Consider the following 14245-nt stretch of genomic DNA (forward strand, 5'->3'; position numbering starts at 1 on the left):
CAGAAAGCCTGAGGGAAACACTTTATATGAACACTGATTACAACATAGTGTGTGTATGAAAGAGTATGCACTGTTATTTGCTCTTGATCTGCTAAATAATAATATAATAAAAACATTTGCCGTAAACTCTAAATTGTGTATGTGTGTGTGTGTTTTTACGTTGCTAATCCATTTTAACAGCATCAGATATGATCCTAACCTGCAATCACCTAGGCACTTACACACTGTGGCGTGAACACACCCGTGCCCCACAAAGTCTTACCAGAACCCCCATCAGAAAATACTGATAGCTGGTCGATTCTGGAGGCCAAAGCTATGACCACCGGCACCCCTTTCTCCCAAACCTCCACCGGGAGGCCACCCAAGATGTGAAGCCAACTCCCCAAAAAGGGGGTTTGATTGTTGCTTTTGAGTTTTCCCTCACCTCCTCCCATTACACACCTGTTTTTGTTAATAAAACGCCCACCATCACCCTACATGTCTGTTCCCTGTGTCTCTCCTCGTTACACATACACACACACACATTTTTGTCTGTCAATATGTCTGTCTGTAGTTTGCATTTGGCCTCTACAGTATCTGCTCAGCAAACACAAACACACACACACCCACATACTCACACACACACACACACTCACAAAAAGCCTCTAATAGTTCCAAAAAAGTTGGGACGCTATGTAAAATAGAAATAAACACACCACAGGACAGTTTTTCCACTTCACCTCTGTCCATCTTAAATGAGCTCAGGCTCAGATCAAGTTCTTGATTTGTTGACAATTGACCTAATATGTGGTGTGATATTCCACCAGATTTACTTTTTTAGCGTTACACAAAAAACATTCCAGTCTTTTGATTGCCTCGGTCCCAACCTTTTTGAAACGTGTTGCTGGTATCAAATTCAAAGTAGCCATATATTTTGCAAGAAACAATAAAAGGTCTCAGTTTCAACATTTGATATGTTGTCTTTGTACCATTTTCGATTGGATACAGGGTTTAAATGCACATAAATGCATAATGTTTTTATTTACATTTTACACAGTGTCCCAACTCTTTTGGAAACAAGATTGTAAATGCTGGGCTCATTCATGGAGAACAATGTTAAGCTATCTGGCCTGTTGGAGAGGAACACTAAACAGATGATACACAAGGACAGGTACCAATGGAGAAAATAGTACTAAGCTAAAACTGTGTTTTTAAAAATGTGTGTTTGTGTGTATATGCTTGTGTACATTGCAAAAATATGTCTTACCCATTTTTTTAAATCTTGTTTTCAGGTAAAAAATCTAAACATCCTTAATATAAGGTACTTTTTTCTTAACCAGCTAAAGATGTATTTGATAATACCACTAGATGTTATCTTATATTACTATCTTATTTATTACCCTTCTTTTTTTTTTTGCAGTGTATGGAAGCAACAGCAGGTCACCAGCATGTAAACAGTCCCATCCGTTTGCTATGGGACACCTCGTCTTCTATCTTCCACAACCCCCACGTTCCAGACAGTCAGACATGACACACGGAGGCACATTTGACGGACGGCAATGCTTTTGTTTTGGCTGTCAGAGCGTACACATTTATTTCCCCTGGCTCCGAGACTGGCCGTGATATAATGCTACCAAGCTCCGTCTGTTCAAATTTCCCCCCCGCTCCTTACTTTGCTATTCAACCCTACAGGTCATAATCACATTACTGTCAAAGGCCTGCTTTGTGCCCCTCAGAGTCTCAAACTCATTTTTCTCCATAACAATGGAGACGGCAGTGAAACGAGCCTCAGAGGAGAGGGGAGGTGGAGGGGAGGTGGAGGAGAGGACAGAAAAGAGGAGGGAAGACGAAGGATCTGAAGGAGGATAAGATATGGAGGTTAAGTGGCTGACAGAGGAGAATGAAGAGAATGGCTGACAGAGAGCAGAGAATGAAGTGAGTGGTAGGTGTTGGCTTCAAACGCTACCTTACTTTTAGGTATTTAACCGCCTGGAACCTTTTCAGACACCCAGACGAACACGATCCTACAGGTAGATATGCGTACTCGACTGACGTCATACCCTGTTTCTATGACGGTCAGAGTGGGATACATCCAGAGACTTTCAGAAACCGCGTTTCCCGGAGAGCGCTGCGTGTTCAGGACAGGACAAAATGTAGTATTGAAAGATGGGTGGTATTATCCCCAATATGCTAGGCCCAGCTGAGCCCAGATAATCTACAATAACATTGTGCCACGGTCAATTCCATTTCAGACCTGATGGAGCGGATGTCATATCACTAATAAACACACACACCTGTACACTTGGGGTCATACCCACCAAATGCCAGGCTTAGTGTCTCCAGATACAGTTTTATCTGGCAGTTGGGATGTGCAGATTTGTCTAACTCCTATTGGTAAACTCGTCTGTTTGTCACAGTTGATGCTCATAATCAGATATACTCGGGATGGTGTTTCAAATCTGTTTTGAATGCTGGTATAGCATACAGACACATCTAAAAAAATCTGAATATCATGGAAAAGTCGTTTTTTTCACCAAAAAATTCTAATCAAAAAGTGACACCTTTATATATTCTAGATTCAGTACACATAAAGTGAATCGTTTCAAGCCTTTTTTTTTTCAATCTTGATGATTACGGCTTACAGCTCATAGAAATCTAAAATCCAGTATCTCAAAATATTAGAATATAAAAATTACAATACAGAAATGTCGACCTGAGAGGAGCTCATTTTCCATGCTAATCGAATTTTTTGAGATGCACCTGTAAACCTTCATTTTGCGTTATTGCGTCATCGCTCAGACAGCTTCAGTATGATTCTTATTTTCCTTTAGTAACTTACAAATGATTTACAGTTGATGACAGTTCAAATTACAATTTCAAATGACATACAGTTTAGGCCTTTTATTAACAAAACATTAAAATAAATAAAGCATTACTTACTGTTACTTTTACTTTCTTTGCCCCACCCATTGACCTTAGTATTAAGGTTGCATCTTCTGATGTGGCAAATTGTAACTCTTCTAACACCTAGATCTCAGACATAACATCTATGTCTGAGATTAGTAATAATAGGATTCAAGCCCTGGCTTAGCACTCATAACTACATTACATAGACTGTTCTTCAGAGCATTAAACAACTTCAAGAAGATTAAGAAAAAAATGAAGGGAGAAAAAAGATACAGCTGATAAACTACAGATTCTTTTATGTTTCAACTGGACACAAGGTTGAACCCTGAGAAGAGGGAAGAATTGGAAGCCGTCTGTGTGCTCGTCTGGGGAGTTGAGGGGAGGGGCAGTGGCTTCAACCCCATGTTTGTTGATGAGATAAAGATTCACAAATGTGTATTATTACTAATACAACTAACATTGTGCGTAATTCCAACTTTTTCAGTGTCTGGCTATCAAATAAATCATGTGTTTGGAGCAAGACCTTGAGAGAGATTAGCGCTAAGACGGGTGGGTGAAAGTGAGACCTTATGTCCGTGTGAGCACTTCTCTGACAACGAGGAGAGAACGTGCCGCCTATTTGAATCCAATCGTAGCAGCTGGCTCAACAAACACCCCACTAGTGTCTTTACTGACAGTCGAATCATGGTTTTCAGTGACTTCCTCTGATAGTCAGATTAAATAATCGAATCACAATCATATCTGGCAAATTCCTCTTGTCCATAACGATACTTGTTTTTGACTACTCGGCACAACCCTGGCCGGGAGCAGGGTATTCTCCTGGGAGACAGCATGGCTGTGTTTTTTCCAAGAGGGCGAGAAAGAGAGAGTGAGTGTGTATTCTGTGTCTGTGTTTTCAGACACTCATCCAGACAAAACATGACAGGGACGACAGCCAAGGGTCTCTAGGGTTAGATGTGATCTGATTGGTTATTTCTGGAGCCTAATACTGTTGTACTTTCTTCTACATGCTTCACCTCTATGGTGGTCAGTATATTACTTGGTAAGTTTAAAGGGGTAATATGATATTCTTGCTTCTACAGACTCCACTGCAATGGTGGTCAATGTACTGCCTGGTAAGGTTAAAAGGATAGCACAAGATTCTAGCAGTCTTTCTACATAGCTAAGGTCAGAGAAACATATTAATACAATGTTTATTTCTCTCTAAGCAGAACAATGCTTTGAGAGCTAATGCTAACTAGCAGCACAGGAACCAGCTTTCACCTTACTCAGCTTTAGAGGGAGAGGGTGTAGGCGACCAGCAGAGAGATATGCGTATGTTTGTGCGTATGTGCATGTGTGTGTGAGGGAAAGAGAGAGAGACTTTTAGTATTGGTGATTGTCTGTGGACTGGTGTTGGTGTCTCTTTAATCTCCTTGTCTACGTTTTGCCTCCTGAACATCATTGCTATGAAAATATTATTTGCTAGTTCAGGCTCTAGGTTGTTACTCCTGAATCCATTTCTTTCTTGCATTTATGTCATGCTCATTCATTTCTTTGTTCATTAATTGTATTAATTGGATTGGATTATTTATGCCTTCTTTTCTATGTGTATTATTATTCATTGTGATTGGGTTTCTTTTATGTGTTTAGGTCTCCTTAACCATGGTCTTCATGGAAACCTCACTGCCTAAATACATTTTTGTTGTTGTTGCATTCTTTCAAATTCAGTTCATTCATCCATGCTTTCATTCGGCACTCAGCAAACACCTTTAATTCTTATGCCAGCAAATTGTCTAGAAATGGCTAAACTCATTCCTTCGATGAAGTATGTAGTATAGACACAAGCACCATTGATATAAGTCGAAACATGAATGACTCTTAAATATAGGAGGAGATGGAACCTTCGGAGTGAGGCGAAGAGTTAAAGAAGAGCTCCATCAAGAACTGAAAGCTTTTTTCATTTCATGGTTCTCTGAATTTCACGTTATCTTGGCTGTTGACTGCAAGCTTCCTTTTATTTCCCAAACAGGTACAGCAGCATATTTAACTACAATGTAATTCCTCAAAAAAATTATTTTATCTTTTTGAAATAAGTGTTGTATATCATTCTGTATAGAAAAATCTATAAATGAAACAACCCCTCTTTCTCCGATATCCAATTAATTTAGTCTGTGTTCCATTCAGGTGTCACCACAATAAATTCCTTGGAATGGTGTGTGCATGTGCGCGCGTGTGTGTGCAAAATTATTTGTGTGTTTGAGCTGAGAGAGACAAAGACAGAGAGAAAGTGAATATAATTCCAGCTAAGAACCAGTGGACTGTGCCTGTGTTAGAACTGTGTCCTCCTCTGAGATAATTGAATTTCCCTCTGCAGTGTATTTCTCCCAACAGAGAAAAGAGCAGAAATGTGTGATTAAGTTGAAGGTGACTGTAGGAGAATGGAAACGTAAATTCTTTAATTAGTATTAGAATTAGCTGGAATTTGAATGTGTAGTATTCCTCTGAGACCCGAGGGAGGGACTGAGGGTTAATTGAGACAAACATCTGCGGCAACCATCTGGATTTTCTCAAGATTAGATATGTGTTTCAAATTACACCCTAATCCCCAAGTGCACTGCTTCAGGAGGGTGGTTGCGTGTGCTAGCAAGGGGCCCTGGGTTCGAGTCTCGGCTCGAGGCTAACTGGAGGACGAGGTACGTTTAAGGAGGCAGTGTTACATTGGGTGATACCTGTTTAGCAAACAGGCTTTACAAATGTCATGTCTACATAAGACATGGCAATCATTTGGTGGAGGTTTAGGGTGAATTCCTGTACTGTACAATTGGTATATTTATTTTTCATGTCAATTTATCGTGCCTGTCTAGCTAATTAGAGGCCTTGTTAAAAGTTTGGGCATATCAAGTTAAACTTCAAGGTTACAGCAGCAAACTGGAGATCACTTTGATGTGAGTCTGGTTTGAGAAGGGGAAAAGAGATGAGTGACAGTTATTTTTTTACATTTATCAAGATGGCTTGCCTCTGTTTTCAATTTTCAGGCACCTCTATAAATGTTGGTGAGTTGTGTATATTAGCTGGTAGGGCGTAACCATTAAAGTGCAGACTTTTTTGGGGGGGGGGGGGACTGGGAACCAGCTCTGTAGACAAATAGCTAACATTTAGCAAACTGGTAATGTGAGGACTCCTACACTACATGTTGGCCAGTTAGTGTGGGTTTTCATAAGTTTTTTCTGTGTCCAAAACTGCTGTCCTTGATATGACTCAACTCCTCAGTCAGCTCCACTGATGGAGATCAGAAGCATAAGGACACTGTGAGAAACATTGGCTTCCTTCTTTCACTGAGCTTCAACAGGTGTGCCAGTTTAGATATAGATGTTTGGGTTCCATTTTTGGGCTTTCATTCTTTTTATATGTATTATATATCCTATGTGTTCAACATCCCGTGTGTCTCATGTTAAATTCAGTATCTTCTTTTCAAGATGTCATTTTCACCAGTCCACCCTAACAGGTTAATTTAAGCCAGCTGTGGGTTATACAAGGATACATAGAGGATTCCAAATTCAAACTTGGAAAGAGTTGGATATTTGGGACGCACATGGCTCTTACAACATCAATGTTGTGTGTCAGATTCCAACACAGGGGACCAGTGCCAAAAAAGGTATTAAAATGTACCAGATTAATTACTAAAATATAAACTGCTGCAGATAAGGGGATGTCAGTGGTATGAAAAAGCTGAGTAGAACATTATGAGAACCTTGAATTCCTTGACTTGCCTATAGTATTGCAGTACAGGGCCTCTCTAGTCACTTTATTGGGAATAGGGCTATTCGTGCACACCTAAAATGTGTACCCATTTTCTATTGGTTGTTTTGTGGTGATAAATGTCTGTGACAATTGGGAAAAGCCTTTGGAAATGTGTACTTTTGCTGTCTGGATGCCACAAACTACACCAACATTATTTAGCATTGAGCTATTAGCAAATGGGTAATGTTTTATTGAGTCTGAAAAGAGGCTTTTGAGTATGTAACAGAAGATATATCAGGCGGCAAGTGATATGTTTATGGTAAGATGTAGGGACACTACACTGCATGCACAATCATTAGGCTAATCGTATTCCTCAAGGTTTATTTTGTTGTTGAACAAACACGATGTTCTCAGTCAATCCAAAATATAATTGAAACTCAAACCTGATTGTTTAACAAAGGAACAATTAGTTTTGATCTTTCTCAGGGGAATACATAATTGTGCACAATTATTAGGCGAAAATGTGTGTGCACAATTATTAGGCATCTAATTTACAAAAATAATTTCTCCAACTCACTTGTTTATTCTCAATTTTTAGAGTAAGTGCAAATTCAGTGACCGATATAGCCACCCTTCTTTTCAATAACTGCCATGAGCCTTCCATCCATGCAGTCTGTCAGTTTCTTGATCTGTTCACCATCAACTTTCTCTGAAACCGCAACCACAGCCTCGTAAATGCTGTTGAAAGAGGAGGATTGTCTTCCCTGACTGTTAATCTCATGTTTGAAAAGGGTCCACATGTTCTATTTAGGATTTAAGTCAGGTAAGGATGGGGGCCAGGTCATTATTTAGGCATCTTTGAGGCCCTCGCTTGCTAGCCAAGCAGTGGAGTACTTGGATGCATGTGATGGAGCATTGTCCTGCATAAAGAACATGGACATCTTGAATGCTGAGGCCTTTTTCCTGCACCAATGCTTGAAGAAAGTATCTTCCAGAAACTGGCAGTACGTATGGAAGTTGAGTTTCAGTCCATCTTCAACCCGAAAAGGTCCAACTACCTCATCCTTAATGATAGCAGCCCATACCAGTACCCCTCCTCCACCTTGCTGCTGCCTGACTCAAAGTGGTGCCCTGTGTCCACTAGTGATCCAGCCACAGGCTCATCCATCTGGTCCATCAAGAGTCTCTCTCATTTCATCTGTCCATAAAACTTTTGAAAAATCTGTCTTCAGGTATTTCTTTGCCCTATCTATACGCTTCAATGTGTGAATCTTATTCAGTGGTGGTCTTCTGTCAGCCTTCTTGACTTTGGCCGTGTCTCTCAGCACTTGACACCTTGTACTTCTGGACACTCCAGGTAGGTTACAGTTCTGGAATATGGTGGCACTGGAGGATAGTGGGTTCTTGGTAGCTTCACGTTTTGCAGTTAATTCTTATCCATGCATTTTTTTGCACCACAGTTGACTATTCGCTACAAAACGTTTGAGTGTCCGGTGGTCATGCCTCAATAGTTTAGCTATTTCAAGAGTGTTGCATCTGTCTGGAAGGCATTTTACAAATTATTACATTTCAGTGTCAATTAAATCTCTTTTTTGGCCCATTTTACTTGAGGTCATGAAGCTGCCTAATAATTATGCACATCTTGATATAAGGTGTTATTCACTGTTGCCACAAATTCCCTCATTATACAAATACATATAATCTGAAAATGATTCAATCCAATGAGGATTCAAGTTTATATGGTTTGGCGTTGGAAAATGTGCATAGAAATAATAATACGATCAGAATACTCACTAGCCTAATAATTGTGCACGCAGTATATTTGCCTTACCAAGAAACAGGCTAAATGGATATATTGTTTTGGGTGATTATTGGAAATATCTGCATGTTCTGTTCTGATGTACAGTTTCCATTCATCAGTTAACATGTTCTTACTACTTCCGTTGGCATCAAGAGGGCACAGATTTGCCCCAATCAAAGCCAGATATTACCCACCTGAGGCAAACTGAATCCGAAAGAACTAGATAGGGCCATTCAGAACCAGAATAAACTAGTCTGAGACGATCCAAACCAGACATAACCAGCCTGAGAACATTTGTGCAGATAAGAGATAATGTGTTCTTCCCTCTATAGCATGAGGTAATATTACACTCATCTTAGATATCAAGGCCAGCCTGGGTTCGTCATGGTCTTGTAAATCTTTATTACCTTCATCATATTGAATTCTCAATACACTAAATGGTTAAGTGATGGACTGACAGCAGAGTGCCTTCAGGCACCAGAATCACTTCTAAAGTGACTTTGGTTTCCTACCAAAAAAGAAAAGAGTTCAAAGCTGCTCTTCACAGGGACATTTCTACTGTTCCAAATATCTGGTTTGGGAATGGGAGCTTTTTTTAAATACAGCAGGGCCAAAGATTTACCAGGCAACATGAGGGAACATCCAGTTAACAGTGTTTGATGACTAACCCTTGTATGCCTTCGCCATGACTTTTACCCTGGATATTATGTCCAGCGTGGATGGATCCATGTGTAGCACACACACCTTAGCAGGGTTAAAACTGTAATAGGAAAGAGCTGACTATGCAGCCCGTTCTGTCACTTTACATTCTCCACGCCATTCAACACATGGCCGCCATTCACAACGAGTGTGTGTGTGTGTGTGTGTGTGTTGGTGGAGTGTGCATTTGTGTGTGTGTGTGTGTGTGTGTGTGTGTGTGTGTGTGTGTGCTCTAGCGTGTCTCTGTGTGGTTCCATTTAACCAACTTCTCTCTCACAATCACTATGCTCCTTTCTCCATCCTTTAAGAGAAATATGCTGAACCAGCAGCCCTCTTCTAGAGGACCTACAAGTTTCCAGGCCTGCTGGAGTGCATTACTATGAAAAATAATTCTGCATGCATCCTGTCATTCTAAAAAAGACCATTCAGTGTGTCCCAGATATCACACGTTTCCCTAGGTGCACAACTTTTGACGGGTGCCTTTTGGTGTTAATAAGATGCTTAGAGTCTCAAAAACAGTAAGCAGAAACATTTTCTTGATAATTTATGTAATGGCGACATTTGCTAGTGCTACATATATACAGACAGGTGACAAATTGAAGGGAAAACCTGGTTAAATGAGTGGAGGAACAAAATTAATGGAGATGCTTGCAAACAGGTGTACTGTGTAAAACAATTAAGCAATTAACATCCTATAATGCTCTGTGGCAAGTATTAAAAATGCTGAACGGGCCCAGTTGACCTTGATTTTGGATCAACATGGCAAAAGGAAAGGATCTAGGTGACTTTGAAAGAGGGTTCATTATTGGGGCATGGATGGCAGGAGCTTCAGTCACAAAGACTGCTCAACTTGCTAATGTGTCAATAGGAACAGTTACTAAAGTGGCATTTGCATTTAAATTGGAAAGATATCCGTAAATGGGGTTGGAAATTGTGGTTGAAAGTGTTGTGGGGGGCATTTTAGTTATGTTGTGGGGGGTAATTTCCTGACATGCTGTAGGTCCACTAGTTTCCACTTAGAGGTAAGAATCACTGGATGTCATTACAAAGTTATTCTGAGAGATCACCTTTATCCTATGGTGAAATATTCCTATCCTAATAGGAGTGAACTCTTACAGGATGACAACGCAACCCATCCACAGTGAGGGGTCATTGAACGGTCTGATGAGTATGAAAATGATTTTAATCATATACTACAGCCTTCGCAGCTAACAATCCAATCTCAACCCAACTGAACACCTTTGGGAGATTTTAGACCGCGGATTAGACTGCACTCTCCACCACCATCATCAAAACACCACATGAGGGAAAATGTTTCGGTAGAATGTTTTATATACAACTCTGGAAAACATTAAGAGACCACTGCACCTTTTTCCTCTTGGAAGCCTCCCTGACCAAATTTCTTCTCATCTTTTCATCTAGTTTAGAGGGACGTCCAGTTCTTAGTAATGTCTCTGTTGTGCCATATTTTCTCCACTTGATGATGACTGTCTTCACTGTGTTCAATGGTATATCTAATGCTTTTGTAGCCTTATCCCGACTGATATCTTTCAACAATGAGATCCCTCTGATGCTTTGGAAGCTCTCTGCAGATCATGGCTTTTGTTCTGAGATGCAACTAAGAAAATGTCAGGAAGATCCTACTAGAACAGCTGAACTTTATTTGTGATTAGTCAGAGTGTGTAATGACTTCCATTTAACATGAGTTTGAATGTCATCGGTTCATTCTGAACACAGCCACATCCCCAGCTATAAGAGGGTGTGCACACTTATGCAACCAGGTTATTGTAAGGTTTTTCTTTTTCCTTTTTCCCCCTCAAAGATTTTAGTTTGTTTTTCAATTGAATTGTTCACATTATAGGTCACATTAAAAATGGAAAAAGTTCCGACATGATTTATCTTAGTCTTATTCTTCACCAAAACCTGGCTTTTTTACAGGGATGTGTAGATTTTTTTTATATCCACTTTAGATAACGCATTATAGCATTAAGTTTGAAAACAAATTCTCATATACAGTTGCCTACAGCAACATTAAAGGAACTGCAGGAATTTCTGGCATGTACTGGCTGTATGCTACATGTGACAATCTCCCGTATTCTTCATATGAATGGGCTAAGGGGTAGGGTGGCAAGACGGAAGGCTTTCCTCACCCAAAAAAAAACATACAAGCCTGGCTGAAGTTTGCAAAAACAAACATCAAGTCTCACAAAAGCATGTGGGAAAATGTGTTATGGTCTAATGAAACCAAGGTTTACTTTTTGGACATAATTCAACAACACTGCCCATCACCCAAAGAACACAACACCCACAGTGAAGAATGGTGGGGGCAGCATCATGCTTTGGGGCCTTTTGTCTTCAGCTAAAACCGGGGACTTAGTCAGGGTTGAGGGAATTATGAACAGTTCCAAATACCAGGCAATTTTGGCACAAAACATTCAGGCGTCTTTTAGAAAGCTGAAGAGGAAGTTAATCTTTCAGCATGACAATGACCCAAAGCAAACATCCAAATCAACAAAAGCCTGGCTTCACCCAGCCAGAGCCCATACCTGAATCCAATTGAACATCTGTGGGGTGATTTGAAGAGAGCTGTGCACAGGAGATGTCATTGCAATCTGACAGATTTGGAGTGCTTTTGCAAAGAAGAGTGGGCAAATATTGCCACATCAAGATGTGCCATGCTAACAGACTCCTACCGAAAAAGACTGAGTGCTGTAATAAAATCTAAAGGTGCTTCAACAAAGTATTAGTTTAAGGGTGTGCACACTCATGCAACCAGGTTATTGTGAGTTTTTAATTTAAAATGTTTCCCCCTCAAAGATTTCAGTTTGTTTTTCAATTGAATTGTTCACGTAGGTCACATTAAAAGTGGAAAAAGTTCTGACATGATTTATCTTTGTCTTATTCTTTTACATCACAAGAACCTGACATTTTAACAGGGGTGTATAGACATTTTATATCCACTGTACATGCGTGGTTCTCTTGTGTTCTAAATACAGTAGTCAAACACATATCTAAACGCAAGCTATATTACCAAAGTACTGTAACCGGTGTAGGTGCGTGAAATAAGGAGCCAACGCAGGGAGGTAGTTTCAAATAGCAATAGATATATTAACAAAAGCACGCGTAACTCTCAGGCGCACAGGCGCAAAACAAGCGTGCAGACAGCTCAAATACAAACGTACACCGCACATAGAACAATACCACACAAAGACAGCCAGAAACACAGGAACTTATATAAGCGATCTAATGAGGGAATGGACACCAGGTGTGTGCAATAACAAGACAGGACAGTGCCGTGGGAGGAGGAGCGGCGTGGCTAGAAGGCCGGCGATGACGCGCGCCGAACACCATGTCGGGAGGGGTGGCGCGCGTCCTCCATGCGCGTCCTTGTTACAAGTACATTACACAAACATGTCATGATGAATCAAATTTGTTTGACACTTTAACTCAGGTCATGTCGGATATATCACTTTACGCTCTCAAGATCCCTTTTCCAATGGGCACCTATAAATCCAGTTTTAGTAAAAACACTTTTTGTAAAGAATTTACCCTCTTAAGAAAAAAGTTAGAACAGTAGATTAAAAAGAAATATATGCAAAACCTTAATCTGGGGGAGAACTTCCAGAAAAAGCCAAACATCCAAGTTGGATTTGTGTGGGTGTGTGTGTGTACATCATTCATATGTGTGGTTCAGCCATCGATCAATGTGTTGGTTAATGTTTATGTCATTATGTATGACTGTGTATGTGTCTGCTTATGTTAACTGAGTTACTACCCAGTCTCCAGCCAAGTAGTTCTGTATTTGCATACAGTGCATCTATCTGCTGACCAAGCGTTACTCCTCAACATGGAACACAATACAGGCCCACTACAAATATAATTATACACCACCCAGCACAACACTGCAGGTGAAGTAAACTAAGCAAGGGATCACTGGACTGGATGATGCATTAAATTAACCTCCAGCACATCATTTGAACTGAAGGCCTTATTGGAGGTTTATTATTATATGGTTTTAAATTCCTAATGTTGAGTCGATAGAGTTAAATATATAACCCCTTTTCAACTATGCACCTTTTAAGGCAGTTGTTCAATACTGGTGTCACATTATCAGCCCCTGCCTAATTGAAGAAATATAAATACACACATTTGCAATGCACCAGTATACTGTTCATTTTTATCTTTATCGGCAGATAATAGTCAAGAAATGTCATAAGTGGGTAAGGGCCGGTTGCTTTAAAATGTGTGATGATTGTGATTTTGTCTGAATAAGAGGACAGGCAGTTCAGGTCATGTGCCGATGACGTAAAAACTGTGACAGTGACAGGCTGCCTTGTTGTTAATGAGCTTTTCTGCTTGGTCAATCAACAATGTGAACTGTCGGTTCAGGAAGGCAGAATAACAATTTGTAATGCGTTCCACTCAGATATGAAGAGGAGGCTGTTTAGCAAAGCATTTTAAAACATCAAACCTGAAACACCATCTGAGACACTCATCTGTGAGACACTCACACTCAGGAGCATGTACAAAAAGATTTTTTCCCCTTCCACCAACCACGCTTGGCAGCCATTTAAGAACGCCAGACATTTTTGTTAGGACAGTACCAAATCTAAATGCTTGAGAAACAGAAATGTATATACGATTATGGGCAGATTGCATTATAAATGTATATGAAAATCAGCTATTGCCTGGAATTGTTATATCTGCCAAGAATTGTTTTATCAGTGAAGAAAACCCCCAGACTCAAATCATAGCTGTATCCAAGGATTATGTTGTGTGGGCTGAAGAACTACCAGCATCCTCAACAGCAGAGTAAATGTGGAGATCACGTCTTTTAGTTCTGATATCTGATTGGATGGTAACTTGTATGGTCAATAACTCAGATCTCTCGGATGTTTATAAAAGGGCTCAATGCCATGTCATATGTTCTGCTCTGCCATTCTCTATGAACTGGTCAGAATGATTTGCTGCAGCTCTCTGGGGCTTGGCACTAGAGAAGCAACTCATTGTTTATGCTTTGTTTGCCTCCCTCCATGTTCGGGCTTAGAAAAATGCCTTGTTCATGTTTGCGCTGTCTTGTAAGTTAATCCTTTATGCCTTGTTTTAATGTGATCCTTTTGAATATGTGAAGTATTT

Source organism: Esox lucius, chromosome 4 (genome assembly GCF_011004845.1).
Source record: "Esox lucius isolate fEsoLuc1 chromosome 4, fEsoLuc1.pri, whole genome shotgun sequence".
Classification (NCBI taxonomy): Eukaryota; Metazoa; Chordata; class Actinopteri; order Esociformes; family Esocidae; genus Esox; species Esox lucius.